General features: G+C 38.1%; 1 pseudogene; it reads left to right on the plus strand.

Moving 5' to 3' along the window:
* Positions 1-2276: 2276 nt before the first annotated feature.
* LOC116433859 (cytochrome P450 9e2 pseudogene) lies at positions 2277-3758 on the plus strand (annotated as a pseudogene).
* The last annotated feature ends 10254 nt before the right edge of the window (positions 3759-14012 follow it).

Here is a 14012-nt window from a genome sequence, read left to right on the forward strand (position 1 = left end):
CTCCAGGTAACAAAATTTTATTGTATGCATGTAACAAATGTGACGGTTTTTAACGTGTACTAAGGAAATAAGAATCCGTACTTTTAATACACGTGTAAAGGTTCGTATTCAGAGATGCTTGCATATGAGTACACACATGTTTTTATTCTTACAATTAGATTTATTTCTCAATTTAATATACTGTTATTGTAGAAACGATATACGTAAACGGGTGCCATGGACTGAAAAGGCAAACACAGCAAAAGCAGACACCACGTACAGAATGTATAAAACCATGTTAGACGTATGTATATTATTCGACGGAATAATCCACATTCAGTAATGTAGGCCCAATACCGTGCACCGAATATTTCGCTTCGATATACGAATCAGAGACAAAAACCAAATCTACCAATATGCAAAGTTTCAACAAAATCGGTGACCCGAAGGTCTTGCACTGGCCTTGTGAGTCGTCCAGCGTGGACCCGTCCTTTTATGCGCTTTTTGGGTTCCACGCTAGAGACAATTGACGATCGATGAACGGTCGATTTTCGTCATTGTCCGCGCTGCTGCGCCACGCTCGTGGCTGGCCGCGCAGACCACCACACATTGTTTTAAACAATTCGGTTAAACGATAAATAATTGTAGGATTTTTCCAAATGAGTGACTGAGTGTGGGATGAATGGTTTGTTGTGTGTACACGTGGGCGACCAGGTCATAGTGCGACGGACCTGTGCCGGGATGTTTGGTAAATAGCGTGACTGCATTCGGAAAATCTTGAGTGGCTAAAGGAATACGAGGAAGAGTGTCTGGAATCGAGCGAGTGGACCGTGAGAAAAGCGTGTACGTGACTGCGTGAATTTTGACCATGGATGAAAGATGCGAGTGAGAAGGGTGCAAGGGTGCGAAAGACAGAGCGAATGGGGGTGTGTATGAAAAGCGAATGGAAATGCGTGCCTGGGCCACAGTTGAGCGTGATCTTTTCGAACGAGACATTGAATGAGACATTTTGACTTACCGAGTAACCATCAGCGAGTCAGCGAGTCATATTAAAATAAAGTATCTGTTATTGTTGCCCAGTGAGTCTATTTTTTCTTTTTATTCCTCACCACGGCAACACGTGGGATTTTTGATAAATTAATCCTACATAATGTTACACAATTTGAAGACATTTCATTTCTACAGATTGAATCTTCCACGTAATAAAAATTGTATGGTTCCTTCGATATCAATCTATAATAAATTTTGCAACTAATTTCTGGACTGACTATTTCGATATTGAATGACCAATTAGTTGTACGTTTATTTTTTATAACTTGTCCATCGTTTTATCTGATAACAAGAATAATGTATCATACAGAACTTCATGGTTCTGGAACTTTTTTAAACTAAATGCAACCTTTACTAAGGTTAACAGTATGAATGGCGGAAGTTTATCGGACATTTAATTTTGAATTTCTTGTTTAAAGTTTTGTGTCACACGACAAACTGAGAAGAGTTCAACGGGTTGATCGACTAAACCCTCAAGCTGAAAAGCCAAAATGGCGCTGTAGGGGTAAAACATAGCTGTAGAGGGGAACTGGTCAATAGAAGGGTGGATGCTGAAGCAGGGGTCGTAAAACCTACGAGTCGTAGCTTGCTTCAACGTGTGTGGAAGACCTGACTCTGATGCCACACCTATGTACAATGGGTTACTGGCATGATCCTAGCCGGCCAGTGGCCCAAAAGTGAAGAAGGATAAGGGAATTCAGCCACACACGCCTCGTCCGCTCGCGGCTCGGCTAGTAACAAAAAGGTGCCGAAACTAATTCCACAGTCCGTGAGTGGACGTGTCCCTTTGCCTCCGTTTACGTTTGAGCCACAGGCCGGCTGGGATTATGAGTGGGAGATCATGGATGAGTAACCAACTGTAGATGTATTCGTTTATTCAAGATAACTCCCGCCGAGAGACAGTGAAAACTGGTGCACTGAGCACGCAAGGAGCTCAGTCAATATAGTGATCACGCAGTGCGACATCGGTCCGACAGTTATTTTTCAATTACGCCAAGATGGAGACCATATCATTGTTACTGTCATCAGTGGCGGTTGTAATCGCGATATGCTACTACATCTTCAAGAGGCAAAACTACTTTAAAGAACACAACATTTTGCGTATACCTCCGACGCCACTCCTTGGAAATATGGGACCATTTGTAACGAAAAGGAAAACGATGCTAGACATATTGCAAAAAGTCTACACCTTGAACCACGATGCTAAGTACGTCGGTTTCTACGAATTCTCTACGCCGGTCATCGTTTTGCGAGACGTAGATCTCATCAAATCAGTTACTACAAAAAATTTCAATTCGTTCATTAACCATCAAGAGATGTTTTCGAAGGACTTGGAGCCGATACTAGGCAATATGTTGATCACACCTTGACCGATCAGAAGTGGAGAGACATGAGAAACCATCTAACGTCGAGCTTCACCGCCAGCAAGATTAAGATGATGTCCACGTTGATGTCGCATGTCGCAGTAAATTTTTCCCAATACCTTGCCAATCTACCAGAAAAAGAACAAGAATTAGAGCTGAAGGAAGTGCTCACGACATATATAAGCGACGTGATTGCCAGTTGTGTGTTCGGTATTAGCGTGAATACGATCAAAGATCCCACGAACCAGATGTATTTGAATGGCAAGAAGGCTACCAAGTTCAACGGGTTAGCAATGAGCTTTAGATTCATGCTGCAAAAGAACCTGCCTTCGTTAGCAAAGCTGTTCTCCGTTAGACTGATAAACAAGAGGACTATGGACTATTTTAGAGACATGATAAGAGATTCCATAAAGCAGAGATAGGAACAAGGTCTGCAAAGGCCAGATATGCTTCAATGTTTGATAGACACGAGCAAAAATAGTAAGCACGAAATGCCAATGAACGAGGATGACATAGTCTACAGCGCTTTCGGTTTCTTCTTTGGCGGCTACGACTCAGTGGCCTCTCAAGCTTGCTTAATTGTTCATGCTTTGGTAGAGCATCAAGATATCCAGGCAAGGCTGCAGAAGGAGATCGATGAGATTCTCGAGACCACGCAGGGAAAGGTGACATATGACACCATAATGAATATGGAATACATGGACGCACTGATCAACGAGTCAATGAGGCTGTACCCGTTAGCCATCTTCTTGGATCGGAAATGCTCGAAGGAATTCGAGTTGCCGCCAGCATTACCCGGTGACAAATCGATCACCCTGAAACCCGAAACGATCTGCTGGATGCCGGTTTACTCGCTTCATACCGATCCCAAGCACTTTGACAACCCGCATCAGTTTGATCCCAACCGATTCCTTCAAGATGGCAGGAAAATCATAAACTCCGGTGCCCTATATGCCGTTCGGGCTAGGGCCGAGGATGTGCATAGGCACAAGATTCGCGTTGATGGAGATCAAGATACTGCTGTTCTATATTTTCGCCCGTTCCAACATGAACGCTTGCCCGAAGACAACTATACCGTTGGAGCTGTCTAGAAACACGACGTTCGTTAATACAGAGAGGAAAGGGTTCTGGGTGAAGGTTGAACCGCGGAAGAATTGTAGTCAATTTATTAATTGTCTGACAAGCAAGTTTTCGTAGATTTAACGTGTAGGTTATGTATTTCTCTTTATATTAATATCAAAATTATGCAATATTTTGTCAATTTATAAAAATAATTTATAAAATAATTTATGTTTGTTTATTTGTATAAATTGCTCGATTGAAAATGTGTATCATATTGAACTAGTATTCGTTGTAATACTTCAAGTAAGGAATAAATAATTGTTCAAACAAATTGTTCTTCGATTAATTACTCAGTTATTAGTATCGAATAAAATTTTATTCATTATTCTAATGAATTATCTATCCGTTGTTAAATTCCGAACACAATTAAACCTTTTCTTTTATTATTATAATAATAAAAATAATAATAAATTGATAATATAAGGCAATATTCTTGCCCATGAGACGTTTCTCTTACTGATGATCATAGGTGACCACCGTGGCGCCTTGATAACACTTGATAGCAACGGATTAAACAGACCTTCATTTATTCCAACAAAAAATTTGCACTTGTTATTCAGTCATAAGAGTTTGTGTTGCAATCATTATAAAAATTTTGAGATAGCAAGGAAGGTATGAAACGTGTAGAACATATTGGTGAAACGTGTAGACGATATCAGTAAATGTCATTTGTTCGTTTCTATATATAATAGTATGTTGAACCGTTCATACAAACCGCGGTAATAAGCACGCGCTGAACAAACGAATATCATTTTAGACACGTCCATTCCCGCGTATTTTTCTTTTGTTTATCCTTCACTTGTTTTTCCACGCGTTCCCCCTCGTTATTGTATGTCGTCGCATGGTCGATCTAACGTGCATCGAGATTTATCTTCTCATCATAGTAAGGTATATGCACACTTCTAACTTCAATTTAGGAGTTAGCCCTTAAAGATGTGAGTTCAAGCTCTCTAAAAATGAAATATCAAAAAAAGAAATACTCTACATATCGCCCACGGTAAGGCGTCGCCGAATCGGATCGGATACAGAAGATGAAACCGATATAGAAAATGAAACTGAACATAATAACTGTAATGTCTAGAGCAGCACGCTTTATTCGGACTATACCGCGTGAAGACTGCGGTCGCAGGACGGCTACAAAAATGTCTCTGTGGACAACAAATGAAACACGCGCCGGTCCACCATACATTGTGTACATGTGAATATCCTACAATCCTCCGCACTTAATTTAGCTTATAACCTAAAAATTTATCGCGTTTTCCTAATTCGCGTTGAACGGCGTGGAATAATCGCCGGAAGAGTGGACGCTGGCTTTTGCGAAGCGTCCGCCTTAACATTAGGAGTGTTCGCATTAATGTCACATATCTACAGTGAGTCACAGCCAAAATCGTACATCACATATACGAATACGTTTCGTCTCGTGAAAAAATTCAAGAAGGATATGGGTGAAAAAATATCATGAATCTATATTGTAAATGTATCTATATTTATTATGTAGTAGTATCAAAAGGAACAAAGTTGTCTAAATATAAAAAAAACAAAGTTACTATAATTCAGCCTGGAAAACGTCTCACAGCTAAAATTGTACATTTGTAGAAAAGTGACCAACACTTTGTTTAAATTAAAAATTAATACTTTGTTGGGTGCCCACGACTACATTCTACCGCACGCAATCTATTTGGCATAGATTTTACCAATTTTTCAGTAAAACTGGGTTCAATTTTTCTCCATTCCTCCATTAATACCCTTTTTAAATCATTTTTATTTTTAATAGTATGTTTCCGGATTCTAATCTCTAATTCATTCCAGACGTGCTCTATCACGTTCAAATCAGGTGATTGTGGAGGTGCGTTTAGTACTTTAGGGCAATTATACAGTACCTACATTTTGGCTACATGCGATGTGTGTTTGGGATCATTGTCGCTATAAAACTTAAACGAATTCAAAATCCCTAATTTTTTGGCACTGTCCCTCAAATTGTTTTTCAAAATATTTATGTAATAATATTTATTCATGTTACCTTCGATAAATGCTAAGTTACCCACTCCGGCAGCGGACATGCAGCCCCAGACCATTACTGATTGCCCTCCATGTTTCACGGTACTGTTTAAATGTTGTATTTTAAACTCCTCATTTGGTCGACGCCACACCGTAATTTTTCCATCTGAATGAAATATGTTAAATTTACTTTCGTCCGTAAATATAGTTTCTTTCCAAAAATCAAAATCTTTGTATATATATTCTCTTGCGAAATCTAGTCTCTTTCTTCTATTCTTCTCGTTTATAAGAGGCTTATTCCGAGCTGTACGACCGTGAAAATTATGTTTTCTGAGTATTCTTCTTATTGTTTCTGGATTTACACTTTTCCCTAAATATGTTTCTACTTCATTAGTAAGTTTAGGTGCACTGATCTTCGGATTCTCTTTAATTTTTCGTACTATCCATCTTTCGTCGTACGCGTTGAACTTTTTCTTTGGAGCTTTTCTTGACGCATTACTTATTCTATTTTCGTTTTGGTATCGTTTTACAATATACTGAACAGTACTGGCACTTCTACCAATAATCTTCGCAATTTCACGATAGCTTTTTCCACTTTGAAAATTTCTTATAACTATTTGTCGCTCTTCTATCGTTGTCTGCTTCATTATTACTATCTTTCTCTTTTTTTTCAACTACGAACCTTACGACGCTAAACGACAACTGCAAATACGCCAAACAATGTAATCTTTCATTTGTTCCATAATTTTCATTTGTTTTCAGGGATTCCCCTTGGGGAATATTACAAAATATATATACTGTACGATTTTAGCTGTGAGACGTTTTCCAGACTGAATCATAGTAACTTTGTTTTTTTTTATATTTAGACAACTTTGTTCCTTTTGATACTACTATATAATAAATATAGATACATTTACAATATAGATTCATGATATTTTTTCCCCCATATCTTTCCTGAACTTTTTCACGAGATGAAACGTATTCGTATATGTGATGTACGATTTTGGCTGTGACTCACTGTATGTACATTATTTGACTGTGGTATCGCAACAGGTCCGTTTACAGATTTCGATTCTTCAACGATCTCCTTTTGAGTTACAATGTCGGTTTTACTTTCTACGTTTTCCGCGGTATCTTCATCGTAACACTCATCGTAATTTTCCGTATTTTCACATTTTTCTACCCCGAATAGTACATTGGCTGAACGAAGTTGATCAATATGTCTTTTCCATATCCTACCGTCCTCCGTGCGAACTTTATACGCTACTGGACTCAATTTTTCGACAACTTCCGATTTACACCACCTATCGCAAGCATAATCTTTCGCCATAACCATCTCTTTATTTCCAAAGGTGATTTTCCTATTGCCGCGAAAATAGCGCTTTTGATGAATTTGTCTTTGCGTTACTCTTTCCCTCACCATTGATTTCAACAAGTCCCACCTGGTTCGGAATTTCCTACTACATGGTAGCTCCGCAGGTGACACTCCGGTAGTGCGATGAAGAGAAGAGCGATAATGAAATAAATACTTCATAAGAGAGTCGCGTCTATCATTTTTGGCCAGAAGTAATTTAAATTTTGTTTTAAACGTTTTCACTGAATTTTCTGCCGCCCCATTGGTTGCGGGGTGATACAGAGCAGTTTTGATATGACGAATTCCGTTCGTTCTCACAAATTCCGAAAATAATTCTGACGTAAATGTAGGACCATTATCGGTCACTAATTTGAAAGGTATTCCCCATGTGCAAAAATATTCTGTGAACATTTTGATTGTCTCCAATGCCGTAATGTTTGTCATTTCCTTTACACCGACCCATTTTGAAAATGCATCAACAATAATAAGATACATCCTGTATGTACATGTATGCGATGGTTTGTTTTTCAAACAAAATTCGCACGTCTTTGACACTTTTTCAATATCTTGGTCAATTTTTGGCCACCAAATATATGACCTAGTTAATGCTTTCATTTGAAAAATTCCCATGTGTGCGCTATGCAATTCCGCGAGTAATTCTTTTTGCAATGACTCGGGAATTACTATTCCATGTCCCCACATAATACATTCATTTTCTAAATACAACTCTTTATTTTTTCACATGAAAGGCATGAGCGAATCTGGCACTTTGTTTGGCCAGTCTCTTTGAATAAATTTCTTGACTCGACTCAAAATTAGATCCGCGTTTGTTTCGTCTTGTATGACTTCTACTGAAATGATTTTAATTCCGTTTGTAACAAAATTTAAATACGTAAAATCATTATCAGACTCTTTTTCAACTGTATTTTTAGTCCGTTGGACACGATGTGATAAGAAATCTGCGCTCCCATTATTCTTTCCCTGAATAAATCTGATTTCATAGTCATACCCCGACAAAAATACGCTCCAGCGTTGTACACGTGACGCTGCCATTTGTGGTAATCCCTTTTTCTCCCCGAAAATGAAAGTTAATGGTCTGTGATCTGTTTCCAAAACAAAATGTCTTCCATAAACAAATTGATGGAACGTTTTGACCTCGAAAACCAATCCTAATGCTTCTCGATCTAGCTGCGAATAATTTGTTTCCGCCTTGGTTAAAGTACCCTCAAGAACATGCGACAAAACTGCACCGATTCCGAATGGTGAAGCGTCCGTTGTGATGTTTAGTGGTAATTTCTCGTCGTAAAGCATTAAAATTTCACACGAAGTGAGACTCTTTTTTGCCTCCATGAATGCCCTTTTCATTCAGGAGTTCATTTCCATTTTTTATCTTTTTGCAGTAATTTATAAAGTGGATGAACAATTGATGAATAATTTCTGATAAATTTAGAATAATAATTAATCATTCTCAAAAAAGACTGCAATTCAACCATCGAGTTTGGTTCTTTAATTATCAAAATCGCCTCAATCCTTTCATTCGATACTTGAATACCCTTTTTACTCAATTCGTACCCCAGATAATTTACACTATCCATCGCGAATTTACATTTCATTTTATTCAATTTCAATCCCGCTTCTTTTAAACGGCGTAAACCTTCTCTTAACCGCTCATCATGCTTTTCTTCTGTTTCCCCCGTTATCAGAATATCGTCGAAAAATCCAAGAACCCCTTGGATTCCCGCAAGTAGCTTTTCAATTTCCCTTTGAAACAAACCGGGGGCAGGGAAATTCCGAAACTTAACCGTTTGTAAATAAATAACCCATTATGAGTTGAAATCGTGGTAAGAGGTCGAGAGTCCTCCTCTAATTCCATTTGCTGATACGCTTGAGGCATATCAATTTTCGTTATCGCTGGTCCGGGTTTAATATTTGCAAATAAATCCTGAATTCGCGGAACAGGGTATCTATCGGTTTTTAGGTTAGTATTTAAAGTGACCTTATAATCTCCGCAGATACGGATTTGACCATTGCTTTTCAAAACTGGCAATATCGGCGTTGCCCCATCACTACTTTCCAGCGGTGCTAAGATTCCCTCATTAACTAACCTACCCAACTCGGTTTTGATTTTTTCTCGCATAGCGTACGGCACTGGACGCGGTTTTAGAAAAACTGGTATCGCATTTTCCTTTAAATGTAATTTCAGCTTACCTTTTGTATATTTTGTTGGATGCCAGCCTGCTGTGACACATAGTTATACAAACATGTTTGCTTCTGTGACAGTCATCCTCGCAATAGTTATCCTTTCCCTAAATATTTCCTATTTTTCCTCTGTTTCTATCTTATCTTCAGCCGCCTAAAACTCTCACCTCCTACTGACTCATTCATGTACCTTGATCATCGAGTCATCCGTACACCTTGAACTCCGAATCATCCTCGCCCTATCTCATCCCCACTTCTCCTATTTTTTCTTTTAAAAAGGACTAAACCGACCCTGCGAGCAGACTTGGTTCAGCACTGTCAAACCATAAACATCAAAATTAGATCTTAGTCGTATACACAGTGTAAAGGGCGACCTCACCACACGTCGAAAACCTTTATAATAAAACCTCCCTTGAAAATAACTAAGTGTTGCACTCATTTCCACGACTGGGAATACAACAATTTGCCTAACTCATCTGAAAACACGTCATCGAATTCCCTCAAAATATAATCCACACTGCAATTCCCGCTATTTCCTATTTTTATGGTTTTTACACTTTCCCGTTTTCCCTCTTTCGAATAGCATTTGAACTTTTGATTGGTTCTATGCAACGTCGCTTTACTTCACACCGAATTCTCAAAAAACTTCGCGGAAATCGCGGATATCGGTGAACCCGTGTCTATTTCGAACGTTATTTCATTATTCTCTATATTTAACATTATCTCATAAGGCTTAAAATTGTTAATATTCTGTAACGCTGGGGTACACAAATTTTTCAGGATTGCATATCCCTCGCTTCCAAACAATATTATGAAAAGCGCTGCTTTTCTCTCGTTTTGGACATTGTTTGCCAAAAAATACTGTTCCAACCTCTCGAACTACATTATCCAATTTTCATTCCTAGTGTACTCGTTTATCGAGCCAATTGCCGTCGCCATTTTTGTGTTGTATACCGAATCAGTCACGCTACTGTAAACAGCAAACATCCCAAGTCCTTCCTTCTGTACATCCTCATGACCTCATCCTTTACAGACCACCAGGCTCGCAGTAACTCCCCCCCTTCCTATTTTTCCGATCCTTTAAAAACACCCAGCATTTTTCCTGGACAGGCAGATTTTCTCTGAACCTTCTAAGGACTAGAATCTACGCTATTCTAACGACGAATATTGTATCCAGTATTACTTCGTTTGTATTTTACTTTAATAATAAACATATTGAGTGGAATACAACATTTGGTATTTCTTGATTTGCGTTATTTCTCTGAGCTATCTGATTCACGATCCTCGGTCCCACTCTGTTCACGGATTCACTAATATTTCACTGTTTATCCTCGTCGCCAACTGTAATGTCTGGAGCAGCACGCTTTATTCGGACATATCCGCGTGAAGACTGCCATCGCAGGACGGCTACAAAAATGCTCTGTGGACAACAAATGAAACACGCGCCGGTCGCGGGCGCGGCGGACCACCATAAATTGTGTACATGTGAATATCCTACAGTAACAATATAGACAATAACGAGTGGTCAAATGTAATACAAACTGTAGCAAGTGTAATTCCATTTGTTAAATCTAGAACTGCTGTACTGGCCGAGGGTAATCAGCCACAAGATTTTTACTTTGCTTTTGTTACGCAAGAGATTCTACAAATAATTGTTGTTGAGACGAATACATATGCTGTACAGTACATGAAATACAGAAGCTCGACTCGTTTGGATAAATAGATACCAACCAATAAAAAAGAGATAAAACGATTTTTCTGACTACTAATATGGATGGACCTGGTGAAATTATTTTTCAGTTTAATAACGCCTACTGCTAATCCTTTCCAAAAAAAGTTATGTCCAGAAATCGGATCGAATTGCTTTTACGATTTCTTCATTTTACTGATAACCAGACAGCAAACAGAAATGATAGGCTGCATAAGGTAAGAAAGCTTGTGATGCACTAAATCAAAAATTTTATGAATACTACGACCTAAATGTATGTATCGATAAGTCGTTAGTACCATTCCGAGGACACATAATGTTTAGACAATTTTTAAAACAGGAACGTCATAAATACGGCATTAAAGTATTCAAACCGTGTTCTGACCAAGGATATGCATACTAATTTGAAATATATTCTGGACAAAATCAAACACACCATGTTATCACCCACAAGTGCTGTAACGAGTATGTGTAACAATATTCTCTATAGGGGCCCACGCAATTTACGCAGATAATTGGTATAGGAGTATAAATTTAGTCGAAAAATGAATTGATTGTAACACCCATTTGGTAGGAACTATAAGAAAAAATAGAAAAGGAATACCTATAGAAGTTAAATTTAAAAAATTAAAATGCGGCGAGCTAATCGCAGTGCAAAACAAGAAGGGGATTATGGTCCTCAAGTGGAAAGACAAACGCGATATTTTTATGACCTCGACAAAATATTCGGCAGAAACGGTAATTGTGCGCAAAAATAATGATACCCGTGAAATATCAACAGTAGTTTTAGATTATAATATAGGAAAATGTGCTATAGATTTGTCCATTGTCCTATGGATTTGACCAAATGGTACTTAAAATTAGCTTTAGAATTATTATTGAATGCATCGATTACAAATGCGCTAGTACTATATAAATTAGCAATAAAAAAAATCAAGGTATCTGAATTTAGAATGACACTTGATGAAGAAATATCAGAGCCATCAGATATACCTATACGGCAAAGATTGTGGCACGAAATGCAAAAGAAAGAGGGGCTACAAGTAAGAGTCAAAACAAGAGTGTACAGTGAGATGCACAAAGTCGACATGCACCGAGTGTACAAGTACCGAGTAAATTTTCGACTTCGATTTTCTCGAAAACGAAGACTCGCAGGAGAAAATTTTGTTCCATTTTTTCGACTCATTTTTACATGTAGAATGACCTCCTAATTGATTGACCATGAGTCGCGGGACACGGTGTATATATGTACACACCCTCTCAAGTTCAATCACACTCTCCATTTATACTCGCATCTTTCATCTTATTCGCACACCTTCCAGAACGTTCTTTCGTTACCATGCGCTAACTTCATGTACATTTGGAATATTCCAGTTTCCTTAGGTTGAACGTAGAAAAATCAATATTAAGTAAAAATCAATATATTCTCGAATATTCCAAATGCCATGAACACTCATACACATGCATACCGTCGTCATTCATCTATTATCCATACTTTTGTCTATTGTACACACACATTCTACATTACCCACATATATTATAATTATATTTTGCCGAAAACATTCAATACCTAAGTGTCTTTGATTTTGGCCGGCTAAAACGGGCAAATCTGTAATTATACGTCACTTGCGCCGCCGCATGTTGCAGTGTGTAATGAAACACTTAACACCGCGAGCGTTCTCACGCTGTGCTTATTGATCGATAGTCTGATTGAGGGAGTAAGGAAGGAATTCAAGGAACAAGAAGCGAAAGAAATAATTAGCAAAGGAGAGAAACACATTTAAGCCCTACCAACGATCAAACAAATGAATCACGGTCCACGACGCCTCGAACTCGCAGCGCAATTCGTTGGGCGACTGAAATGTAATATAAACAATTTTTTAAGCAAGTCCACCTTAGCTTTCTTCGAGATGTCGAAGCTGCGAAACTACAATCGTACGATTGTTAAGCGACGTACAATCGCGAGATGCGTGGTGGAATGGTCCGTGTAGTGGTTTGAGCCAGAATTTGTCGCGTTTTGTTAAAGTATTAGCAATAACAGGCAAAAGGACTAATCTGCATGATAAACGTATTAAATACGATAAACAGAAACACGTTAAATACACTAATCTCGCCAAAATTAAAATCACTTATGCACAAATTGAGTTTCTGTCTCTTGAGATTCTGTCATTGAATTAACACTAGGTTTACCGAACGCATCAATTTAACGCAGATTGAATTTTATAAACATTATTTGGTAAATGTTTTAATCGGTTTTCGTTGATCCAATTACACGAATATGAATCCTAAATGAACGAATATCAACTTCCCCAGGAACAATAGAATAAACTGTACAATAAATGCCCGTGTTAAAGTCGTTGTTCTCTACTTATTTCAGAATTAAAGTTTAAGTTATCTGTGTGTTTCTCTTCTTAATCGGCCATCTCTAAATTTATCAGGCAAACAACCAAGGACTTAATAGGAAATTCAGAAATTCTAATTCTTGATACATCTATTTTATTTTTAATCAATTGATGTGTTATTTTCCTTACCTGTTTACTTCTGTGTAAGATAGGATTTTATGGGCTGAATAATAAAATGGTACAAACTGGGTTTGAATATTACAGGAAGAATGCCTTGAGAAGGGCACTGTTTAATCACAGGATCCTTCTTATCAGCGTAGGTTTTCCGTAACATTTCCCTTAAGAAGACCCTGATTGACGAAACGCAGACAACCAGCGTTCGACTTTTCCTTCACTAAGATTATCTTACATTTAATTATGAATTGCTTGACAGTCAAGTAATTCCCAGTAGTTATATTGACTTTGGGATTGTTTTCGAGTTGGGTTGGAAAGATTAGGGCGGGCTCTTGTAACACCCCTGAGATCCCCACTCTACCTCACTTTCCCCTATATATAAGCTCGATCGAAATACCCAAGACAGTAGTCATTTTGAAAACCTATTTTGTACTTCTTCTTTCTCAAGTTGAGAGCTTTGTAGAGGTAAGCGTATTACTGCATACGTCGAGTAACCACGAATCACTCGCCAAAGAGCAAGGCAATCACTACATCGTAATTACTTCTCAACTATCCTGGAATTACTTCCGAAGCGTTACATTGAATAGATAGATACACGTATACTTCTAACAAAGTTAACACGTTTAATGGTGCACGATTTCATAGAGTAAAATACACAAAATGGAAAAAATATAATATTAAACCATTTGATTGATTCGTATTATTATTATTGCGCGTTTATC

This window comes from Nomia melanderi, chromosome 2 (genome assembly GCF_051020985.1).
Source record: "Nomia melanderi isolate GNS246 chromosome 2, iyNomMela1, whole genome shotgun sequence".
Taxonomy (NCBI): Eukaryota; Metazoa; Arthropoda; class Insecta; order Hymenoptera; family Halictidae; genus Nomia; species Nomia melanderi.